Source organism: Octopus sinensis, linkage group LG7 (genome assembly GCF_006345805.1).
Source record: "Octopus sinensis linkage group LG7, ASM634580v1, whole genome shotgun sequence".
Classification (NCBI taxonomy): domain Eukaryota; kingdom Metazoa; phylum Mollusca; class Cephalopoda; order Octopoda; family Octopodidae; genus Octopus; species Octopus sinensis.
In genome coordinates, this window is record NC_043003.1 from 78,508,052 (window position 1) to 78,520,840 (window position 12,789).

The 12,789-nt window shown below is 37.0% G+C and overlaps 1 long non-coding RNA gene across 1 annotated transcript in view; it reads left to right on the plus strand.

Moving 5' to 3' along the window:
* The window catches only part of LOC118764284, a 6,793-nt gene extending 6,650 nt beyond the window's left edge, over positions 1-143 (plus strand). Inside the window, exon 3 of the long non-coding RNA XR_005000083.1 lies at positions 133-143. This is a non-coding gene — a long non-coding RNA (uncharacterized LOC118764284). The remainder of the gene's footprint in view (positions 1-132) is intronic.
* The last annotated feature ends 12,646 nt before the right edge of the window (positions 144-12,789 follow it).

The window sequence follows — 12,789 nt, forward strand, 5'->3', positions numbered from 1 at the left end:
GACAGAAACATCTAACGTTAACCTTGACCAGCAGAATGTCATAAACGAGTTAGAACCAGCGGAGAGCTACAAATACTTAGGGGTAATTGAAGGGAACGAAATCAAACATTCAGTGATGACGAAAAGGATCAGGATCAGAAGAGAATGTTATCGCAGGGAGAGAGCAATACTCAAGACAGATTACGTAATCCCTGTTTTTTAGTCATTCATTAATTATAGTTATTATTATATTGGTTTCAAATTTTGGCAGAGAGCTAGCAAGTTCGGGGGAGGGGCTAAGTCGATTAAATCGATACCAGTGCTCAACTGGTACTTATCTTATTTAAGGCGGCGAGCTGGCAGAAACGTTAGCACGCCGGGCGAAATGCTTGGCGGTATTTCGTCTGCGTTACGTTGTGAGTTCAAATTCCGCCGAGGTCGACTTTGCCTTTCATCCTTTCGGGGTCGATAAATTAAGTACCAGTTACGCACTGGTGTCGATATAATCGACTTAACGCGTTTGTCTGTCCTTGTTTGTCCCCTCTGTGTTTAGCCCCTTGTGGGTAATAAAGAAATAGGTACTTATTTTATCGATCTCGAAAGGATGAAAGGTAAAGTCGGCATTTTAATGCAGAGCATAAAGACAGAAGAAAAAGCACACAGCATTTTGCCCGGTTTTGCTGACAATTCTGCCAGCTCACTACCTTGATTGTGGTTACTATATTGAGGTGAGATTGTATTATTGCAAATATGCTTCACATGAAATATAACATTGATATTTTCAGACATACAACAACCGAAGAAAAAAAACTCACAAGTGAGATATTACCAATAATTGAGTTGACAGTGATTTGAAACGTTCACCACTAGTTAGGCTTGTCAGATTGACATCTTGACGACGCCAAGTATTGGCAAATCTATGTACAAATAATTTTTTCCGATGGTGACTTCGATGTTTCGCCAGTAATTGGCTCCTCGGATTGACAGCCTGACAAGACTAGTTAGTAGTGAAATTTTAACGTCACTGTCAACGAAATTCTTATTAACATCTGACTCTACACTTGTGAGTATTTTCTTCGGTGATACATATGCAGTTGCATGTGTGAAGAAATAAACTTCACACTTGTTAATCCTAACCCTGTTTGCACTAATACAGTCCCACCTGAACATAATAACTACAGTGTGAACCAAACAAATTGACATTCAGAATTTTTTTTCCTTTTTTGTATTTTGTGATATAGATTCATTTTAAAGCTATATTAACCTCCCATAAACTTATAACAGCAGAAACATTTTATAAACTCATTTTACAACTAAAACAACTTTCCATTTATGAATTTAATTATGACTACACCAACCTTCCATAAACTTGTTTATGAATACAATAAGCTTTCATAAATACATTTTATAATTATACCCACCTTCCGTAAATAAATTCTATAACTACATAAGCCTTCCATAAATTCATTTATGACTACTTTAACCTTCCATAAACTCATTTTGTAACTACTATAGTCTTTCCTAAACTCATTTTATCACCACGTCAACCTCTCAACAATTCATTTAACTTGCCGTCAGTTCATTAAATAAAAGCTCATTAAATAATCTTCAATTTGAAATATTTCATACAATTAGATTTTAAGAATAATTCTATAAATTGTACAATAATTATATTATTTAATCTAATTCGTTAATTTTTGCCGATGTATAAATAATTTCTCACGCGTTAATGATATATTTGCTGTGGAATTATTTTTGGTATAAAAATATTTTTGATTTTTGTGTAGACGCAAGATTATTTTAATGTATGCGGAGGAGAGGCAGGCTTGTGTGCTAACTAGGATTCCGTTTAATTACCAGCCATGATTAAGGTCTGATTAAGTGTAGCTGACCGAAACTACACAACAAGAACATACTAGATCTTATTTGCAGCAAGTAAAACAGGACGTTTTTGAAAGTAAGAGAACGGGACAAGGGGAAGAATGTTCTTCAGATGAAGAACGCTCCTTTCAATCATGTAATTTAACCATAACTCCAGGTTGATAGCCTCCACACCCACGTCACCCATGACTATCAGATGCTCTTTTTTTGCTGATATTTTAATTCTTATCTTGCCAACATATGTTCCATCTTTTTTATGTGAGTTATACTGGGGAATGGTGTTTTTTTTTTTTTTCCACTTTTTCCTATTTAAACAACGGAGCCTCTTCGTACGTGGTCGCTCGACCAAATAGAAATAATACATATATTCTCTTAAATCGCACCCTTCCTCCTTAAAAAAAGTACACATTATGTATGTACGTATGTATGTATGTATGTAGGTATGTATGTATGTATGTATATATATATATATATAATATATATATATATATATATATATATATATATATATATACATACACATATATATATACATATATACATACATACATATATATATATATATATATATATATATATATATATGCACACACACACACACATATATTCACAAGGAAGAGTCTTAGAATCTGTCCTCATTAGTAAACAGTTGTTGTTGTTGTTATTGTTGTTGTTGCTTAGCGCCAAGTCGAATCTGGTCGAACACACAATCCATTGCAATCAAACAATGGCCATCCCATTTTTATTCAGTAATGGTGTACGTCGCACAGGTCATCCATGTAGTCTTAAGAATATATATATATATATATATATATATATATATATGTGTGTGTGTGTTTGTGTGTGCGCGCGTGTTTATAATTTTTATGACTTATTCAGAGAAGGAAGGGCAGCGCCATGCCTCTTTTCCAGACTTTGCGAAGACGAGAGGAAATTATTCTCAAATCGAATTCCTGACAAAGAAGACTATGTTAAAGGCGCCAAAAAGGACACGTGTAGATGCCAAACTTGGTGATGAATTAAGTTTTTCATCCAAGGACAGAGACGGTCCATCGGAGGAGGTTTCACAGCAAGTTTCTGACTCTAAATTCCTCTCACAAGGCTTTGGTTTACTCTAGACTATAGCAGAAGACATTTGCACAAAGTGCTGGGCAGTGGATCTGAACCAGAAACGACGTATTTGCGAAGCAAACTTGTTAACTATACAGCCATGTCTGCTGGACAATGTAATCCGAGATATAATAATAATAATAATAATAATAATAATAATAATAATAATAATAATAATAATAATAATAATAATGATGATAATAATAATAATAATAATAATAATAATAATAATAATAATAATAATAATAATAAAAAAAATAATAATAATATATAATAATAATAATAATAATAATAATAATAATAGCAACAACTACAACAACGTCAACAACAACAACAACAACAATAATGGCTTCAAATTTTGCTACCACGGCAGTCGTTTTTGGGGAGTATTACACTGGTACTTAATTTATCGACCCCGAAAGGATGAAAGGCAAAGTCGACCTCGGCGGAATTTGAACTCAGAACGGAGTGACGGGCGAAATACTGCCAAGCATTTCGTCCAGCGTGCTAACATGTCTGTCAGCTCACCGTCATAATAATAATAATAATAATGATAAATAATAATAAATAATAATAATAATAATAATAATAATAATAATAATAATAATAATAATAATAATAATAATAATAATATGTAATGTCAAGTTTTAAAACAAACAATTTTTTTTTAGTCATTCACTAGTACAACACTCAATACAAAATCAAATATATGGCACACTAGGCATAACAACAATACGAACTTCCAACCTGTTGTCTCTTGAGGTCTCTGGGTGAGACTTGGAGCTAACTTGTACAAATATAAAGCAAAAGTCAAACATATAATAATAATAATAATAATAATAATAATAATAATAATATAATAATAATAATAATATAATAATATAATAATAAATGCCCTGATGCAGTACCAGGCAGTGGCTCTCATGGCTTCTGATCTTAACTGATTGGAAGTGTTATCATGTACATTGTTTTGTCTTAGTATAAAAGATGGGCTACAGCAAATATTCTGCTCAATACCACAGATTTGCTTGTCAGTTGTTTGACCTTAACCAGTTGAGCATGTCCCTTAGTGGCTGACGATACGTGCATCTCTGATCACGAGCAGAAGTAGTGGGGGAGCATCATAGCCATGGTTGAGAGGGATTCTTTGGGGTTTGAATAATTCACCTCTGGAAACATGGGTGGTTCTTCAACATCCTTAAACAACCCTTATTCAGGGACCTTTTGAGCGGGATGGGCTACTCAACCTGAAGAAAATTCTAACTGGGCCCCACCTGCAAGGTCATGTGCTCTTTATCTTGATATGAGATCACCATGTCGCGCACATATGGTTGTGATGCATGTGCCTGGTGTACCCTTATCAGACGGGTAGTCATGATGGGTATATATGGGCTTCGTATATTTTACCCCAGTGTCACTTTGATGGCATGCACTGCTCTCTCACTCAAAATAATAATAATAATAATAATAAATAATAATAATAATAATAATAATAACAATAACAATAACAATAATAATAATAATAATAATAAAACAATAACAATAACAACAATAATAATAATAATAATAATAATAATAACAATAATAATAATAATAATAATAATAATAATAATAATAATAATAATAATAATAATAATACCACAACAACAACAAAAGCTGGCTGAAAACTTTAACAACGTACTAGCAGAGCCAGAGACAATGCCTGAATGGCTCACGAAGGGGAAAACCATCTTAATTCCCAAATCAAATGAAACAGAAAAACCAGAAAACTACAGACCAATAACCTGCCTCCCTACTATGTTCAAGGCATTTACTGCAGTGATATCACAAAGGCTGAACAAGCACCTGGACGAAAACAAACTGTTCCCAGAAGAGCAGAAAGGATGCCGCAAAGGCTCATATGGCTGTAAAGATCAACTAATGATTAATAAAGCCATAACTGAAGACAGCCACAGAAAGAAGAAAGGCCTCGGTATGGCCTGGATTGACTACAAAAAGGCGTTTGATAGCATCCCCCACACATGGATCCTCGAAACACTAGCCATTAACAAAGTAGCACCAACAATCATAAAATTCATAGAGCACTCTATGAATAAATGGCAAACAGTCCTACACCTCCAAACAAAAGAGGGACTCATGAAAACCAAAGACATCCCCATTAGAAGAGGAATATTCCAGGGAGACACGCTCTCTCCATTCCTTTTCTGCTTGGCACTGTCACCTCTATCTGATATGCTAAATAGAACTGGATGCGGATAAATGTTACGGCAAAACGATCAGCCACCTTTTATATATGGATGACCTAAAACTATACGCTGCAAATGACAAACAGCTGGAAACACTATTAAAGACAGTTCATGGATTTACCAAAGAAATAGATATGAAATTTGGATTAGAAAAATGCGCCAAAGTAACCATGAAAAGAGGAAAACTAGTTAAGAGTAACAACATCACACTAGATAAAACCAATGAAATAAAAGAATTAGACCAAAGCCAAACTTACAAATACTTAGGAATCCATGAACTAGATAAGACACAACACACAAAAATGAAAGAGAAAATAAAAAAAGAATATTATAGACGAGTTAGATCAATACTAAACACAGAGCTCAATGCTAAAAACAAGATAATAGGTATCAACACTTTAGCTGTCCCAGTTATAAGTTACAGCTACAATATCCTTAACTGGACACGAAATGAACTGACCAAAATAGATAGGAAAACAAGAAAAATAATGACAGGATCTAGGATGCATCACCCAAAATCTGACATAGAAAGACTATATATACAACGTATAGAAGGTGGTAGAGGCCTTATACAGCTGGAAAACTACTATAAAATAACCACCATAGGACTGCAAAAATATCTACTTCAGAAGGAAGGAAAACTGATCCAGATAGCGGCAAAACACGAGCAAAACAAAAAACTGTTCTCAGTATTTAAGGAAGCTGACAAATACAAACAAGAAATCATACCACCTAATAAACATGAAGAAGAAGAAGAAGATGAAGAAACAACAAAAGCTATAAAACAAATGAAATCCCAACTAAAAATAGAACAGCAACGAACCATGATAAAACGATGGCAAGAAAAGCTCCTTCATGGTAAATACTGGACTAAACTAAACGCAAAAGAAATAGACAAAGAAAAATCCCAGCAATGGTGAGAAGCTCAGGACTCAAAGCAGAAACAGAGGGATTTTTAATTGCAGCACAAGACCAAAGCCTCCCCACCAGAAATTACCAAAAACATGTAATGAAAAGAAATATTACAAGTAACTGCAGAATATGTGGAGATGGACAAGAAACAATAAATCATATTATCTCTAGCTGCCCAGTCCTGGCTAAGAAGGAATACATTCACAGACATGACAGAGTTGGAACCTAAATACATTGGAAGCTATGCCAACATTATGGAATAACAACAGAAAAAGATGGTATAGGCACACACCAGAAAAGGTCACAGAAAACGAGAAAGCAACCATACTCTGGGATATGCCGATACACACAGATAGAGAAATTAAGGCCAACAGACCAGATATAGTTGTCAGAGACCATGAAGAAAAAAAATGCTTTCTAATTGATGTATCAATACCGGCTGATGACAACGTGTCTCTAAAAGAAATGGAGAAACTCTCAAAATACAAAGACCTGGAAATAGAGGTAACAAGAATGTGGAATCTGAAAACAGAAACAATTCCTATCATAGTAGGTGCATTAGGCATGATAAAAAATATTCAGACAAATACATAACAAAAACACCAGGACTTACAAACACATATAACATACAGAAAATTGCGCTACTAGGCACTGCACACATCCTACGCAGAACACTTTCCATACAATAACTATCAGAGCATCACAACAAATCACAGCACATACCCAAGGCACACAGAGCTGCGCTCGGTAGTGAAGTGAAAGCACGCTATAAAAATAAAACTACTGAATAATAATAATAATAATAATAATAATAATAATAATAATAATAATAATAATAATAATAATAATAATAATAATAATAATAATGGCTTACAACGAGTAAAGACGGGGTGTTTGCAAACTCCAGAAGGAGTCACCGAAAATGAGAATTGCAAAATCCTGTGGGATGCAATGATCCAGTGCGATCACCCGACCAGACATCGGAAACCGGATATTGTTGTGTGGTGAATAAAAAAAGAAAGAACATGTATGATAATCGACATAGCTTGCCCCAGTGACAACAGGATTAATGTGAAAGAATAAGAAAAAATAAACAACTATGACGATTTGAAGTGGGAAATACGAAGGTTGTGGTCAATGAAGAGAGTAGACGTAATACCAATAGTAATTGGTGCACTTGGAAGTATCAGCACTCAACTACCAGTACGGTTGAAAACGATTGATGCAAGTGTGAAGGTAGAATAGCTACAGAAGTCAGCATTGCTTAAAACTGCAAGAATTCTTCGCAGGGGTTCTTGAAGCGTGACCAGTAAACAAGTGTCACCTTAGTCTGCTGGCTGTGGACACCTGACACCCTGACACTTTCCATTATACCCAGCAAAATAAACTGTGGGTTTTCATATAATAATAATAATAATAACGACACAAAAACTTATCAATAGCCCGGATAGACTATAAAAAGGCTTTTGATAGCCTACCACATAGCTGGATTAAGAAATGTCTGGAAATGTATAAAATAGCACCTACTCTGCGAAACTTTTTGACTGTAAGTATGAGATCATGGAGAACCACACTAACTTTGAACAGTGACAATGAATCCCTAAATGCTGGTGATGTAAAAATTTCATGTGGCATTTTCCAGGGTGACTCACTGTCACCACTCCTCTTTTGTTTAGCCTTAATACCTCTCTCAAAACGGCTCAATGACGCGCAGTACGGGTATAAAATGATTGATAAAAATATAAATCATCTCATTTACATGGATGATTTAAAGCTTTTTGCAAAAAATGACCAACAACTCAAGGGCTTACTAGCGATAGTCAAACAATTCAGTGACGACATCAGAATGCAATTTGGCCTCGATAAATGTGCAAAAGCTACCTTTATCAAAGGAAAAATGACAGAAACATCTAACGTTAACATTGACCAGCAGAATGTCATAAAAGAACTAGACCCAGCGGAGAGCTACAAGTACCTAGGGGTAATTGAAGGGGACGGAATAAGGCATTCAGAGATGAAGGAAAGGATCAGGAGAGAATGCTATCGAAGAGAGAGAGCAATACTCAAGACAGAGCTGAATGCAAAAAACAGGATCGAAGCGATCAATGCATTAGCCATACCAGTCGTGACTTACAGTTTCAATATCGTTAACTAGTCAATTACTGAAATATGTCAGCTTGACAGAAAAATACGAAAACTGTTGACAATGCATAGAATGCACCACCCTAAGGCAGATACAGAACGACTTTATCTGCCAAGAAAAGAGGGAGGCCGTGGTCTTTTACAACTGCCAATAACAATGAAGATTGCTACAATTGGCCTAGACACCTACCTGAAAAAGTCTGAGGACTGGATGTTAAAACTTGTCTCAAAACATGAAATCAAGAAAGCATCATACTCAGTAACAAAACAGGCAAAGGAATATCTAAGTGAATTCCGAATACAACAAATTTCGGAATTAGAGATAGACATACAAGAAACAAGCACAGAAAAAGCTAGGTGCATGAAAACCAGTGCCAAAACTGCGGCCTTAGATATTCTGAATAATAAATGGCAAGAAAAACCTCTCTATGGCAAATACCCAAAGAGAGCGAATAATGCAGATATTGACAAAGCCCTGACCCATCAATGGCTAATGGCCTCTGGCTTAAAATCTGAAACAGAAGGGTTTATCATAGCAGCTCAAGATCAATGCCTACCAACAAGAAACTACCAGGCCAACATATTAAAGAACGGCAGTAGCCCAACATGTCGTGTATGTCGACAACAAAATGAAACCATTGATCATGTTGTCTCCAAGTGCAGTCTTCTAGCGCCTACAGAGTACCTCAACAGGCATGATAGAGCTGCACAATATATTCACTGGGTAATTTGCAAAAACCTGGATTTGCCCCATGAAAAAAACTGGTGGGAACACAATCCACCTCCAGTGCTTGAAAATGACCACATCTCACTCCTCTGGAACTTCACCATTCAAACTGACAGAAAGATAGATGCAAATAGGCCAGACATCATATTGAAAGACTTCAGACAAAGAACATGCCTCCTCATTGATATGACTGTCCCAATCGATATAAACGTTTCTGTCAAAACCTACCAAAAACTGAGCAAATATAAAGATCTTGAAATAGAAATCAGCAAAATGTGGAACCTGAAGACTAAAACAATACCTGTTGTCATAGGTGCCCTGGGAATGATAGCGAAAGGGGATGATTGCCACCTAACTCAGATACCAGGAAACCCCAAAATGGCAGAAATTCAAAAGTTAGTGCTCATGGGAACTGCTCATATCCTACGCAAAATACTCTCTATGTAATCCCGAGGTTTAAAACAAACCCTTTTTTTTTATTTATTAGACATTCACTAGTACAACACCAAAAAACCCCAAATATATGGCACACTAGGCATAACAACAACGTGAACTTCCAACCTGTTGTCTCTTGAGGTCTCTGGGTGAGACTTGGAGCCAATTTGTACAGACAGAAAGCAAAAGTCAAACATATAATAATAATAATAATAATAATAATAATAATAATAATAATAATAATAATAATAATAATAATAATAATAATAATAATAATGATAATTATTATTATTATTATTATTATTATTATTATTATTATTATTATTATTATTATTATTATTATTATTATAATCAATGTCATGATTCAGTACCAGGCAGTGGCTCTCATGGCTTCTGATCTTAACTGATTGGAAGTGTTATCATGTACATTGTTTTGTCTTGGTATAAAAGATGAGCTACAGCAAATATTCTGCTCGATACCACAGACTTGCTTGTCAGTTGTTTGATCTTAACCAGTTGAGCATGTCCCTTAGTGGCTGACGATATGTGAGTCTCTGATCATGAGTAGGAGAGCATCATAGCCATGTGTTGAGAAGGATTCTTTGAGGTTTGGATAATTCACCTTTGGAAACATGGGTGGTTCTTTCAGCATCCTTAAACAACCCTTGTTCAAGGACCTTTTGAGAGGGATGGGCTACTCGACATGAAAAAAAATTCTAACTGGGCCCCCACCTGCAAGGTTATGTGCTGTTTATCTTGATATGAAATCACCATGTCACGCACAAATGGTTCTGATGCATGTGCCTGGTGTACTCTTATCAGACGGGTAGTCATGATGAGTAAACTGAGCTTCATATATTTTACCCCAGAGTCAGCTATAAGCCTGAAATGTGGGGGAGGGTACCAGTCGATCACATTAACCCCAATGTTCCATGCATACCAGTCTCTGAATGGTTTCTGACAAATATACAAAGCGCCATCTTTGGAATGTAGATAACGAAAACATATCATTTTAAACCTGAGAAAAGTCTTGCATAGATTTACTGTTCCACTTACAGGGAACAGGAGGTACAGATGGTGCTCTTGCACCTCCTAAAAATGTTAGGGGGTGCAAAACCAAAATTTGCACCCCCTGCATACTTTGCCATGTTTAGAAATCGGAGTCTAAACATTGATCTGTAAAAAGTTGCTTGAAGTTAGGTTTCTTCTTCTCAAAACAAGAACAAAGGACAAAAATAAATAAATAAAAAGTCCAAAATGTTTGCTAAGGAAGCTGGTCATAAAATTCCCAAGTGAATTCTCCACAATGAAAAGCCCTTCACTGTCCAGCTATCCACATTCTTCATTTTCTCTGATTACTACAACTGACCCATTATCATCATCCTCATTTGCCATAATACCCTACTGCTACAACCATAACTACTACTACTCTCAGGCCTTTCTTCCCACCTCTGTCCACCTTAATTTGAATGTATACCTCCACAGCGCCATGATAAATCTGGAAACTGTAAATAATATAGGCGCAGGAGTGGCTGTGTGGTAAGTAGCTTGCTAACCAACCACATGGTTCCGGGTTCAGTCCCACTGCGTGGCATCTTGGGCAAGTGTCTTCTGCTATAGCCCCGGGCTGACCAATGCCTTGTGAGTGGATTTGGTAGACGGAAACTGAAAGAAGCCTGTCGTATATATGTATATATATGTGTGTGTTTGTGTTTGTCCCCCTAGCATTGCTTGACAACCGATGCTGGTGTGTTTACGTCTCCGTCACTTAGCGGTTCGGCAAAAAGAGACCGATAGAATAAGTACTGGGCTTACAAAGAATAAGTCCCGGGGTCGATTTGTTCGACTAAAGGCGGTGCTCCAGCATGGCCGCAGTCAAATGACTGAAACAAGTAAAAGATAAAAGATAAAAGAATATAAAATCTATAAACGCATTATACCCCAAAATATACCAGTTTTCTCAATGCAAGGGACTATGAATACACAGTAACTGCAATTTTACTCATTTACCTGAGACAAAACATGCAGTTCGTACCAGCACCACCAACCAACGCCAAAACACACATCTTACGCCTTCGCCGCTGCCGCCGCCGCTTTAGCCACCCCCACACTGCCCCACCGACCACTTGTATATGACTTTTTAAGTTGCTACCTTCTGTCTGTTTCACTGTTTGTGTGTATACATACGTACCCGAAATGATCGTGACTTCTGGTACCTGACTGAAGTAAGAAAGCCAAGAATGACCCATCTTTTTTTGCCTGTCCTTCTAATTGTTGTTTCTCTTGTCCGCCTTTGTGTCGTCCATCTGTCCGAACGTTTTAATGCCCACTATTGTGTTTTTGTTCTATATATATATATATGTGTGTGTATGTGTGTGTGTGTGTGTGTGTGTGTGTGTGTGTGTGGAGGCGCAATGGCCCAGTGGTTAGGGCAACGGACTCGCGGTCGTAGGATCGCGGTTTCGATTCCCAGATCGGTCGTTCTGAGTGTTTATTGAGCGAAAACGCCTAAAGCTCCACGAGGTTCCGGCAGTGGGGGGGCGGGGGGCGATCCCTGCTGTACTCTTTCGCCACAACTTTCTCTCACTCTTTCTTCTGTTGGCCTGCTCGCTTAGCCAGCGGGGTGGCGTCATTTAAAGGCTAAAACAATGCGAAACGCATTGTGACCAGCGATGTGTAGCAACATCAGATAGCCTGGTCGCACGGTGATCACGATGATATATATATATATATGCTTACTACTGGTTCAAATTGGTATTATTTAATAATGTCAATTTCTACTCTTATTACACACACACACACACACACACCACACACACACACACACACACACACACACACACACACACACACACACATACACACACACACAAATATATTAGAGGCTTTTTCATATACGAGCAAAACGATTGCTAGAAAGAATCACTGAAATGAGTCATTGTTGACGCAATGTGAGACACATGTATGACTCTTGTGCCCTGCGTATTCTATTGCATAATATACAGCTGTGCTGGCTGGCAGAAGGAACAGGTGCCACTATGAACTCTTTTGACATGCCTTTCCAGTCCTCCAACCGAGAGGCACGCCTTTCCACGTGTCGTACATTGTTCTATTGTGAACAATAGCCATATCACAGTTTACCATGGGTCGATTCTTGTGATTTCTCTGATGGCTTACCAGGCCCACACGACTCAAGCACCCCTCCCACAAACCACAGACACGAAAACCAGTCATTTTCCACAGGTTCATTCCTTCTAAGCTTTCTTCTAATCTTCTTGTGCTTCATTCTCTCTCTCTCTTTCAAACCTCGAACAACCACTGTACACTTTCTTCCTCCACCCACCTCGGTCTTGTGCC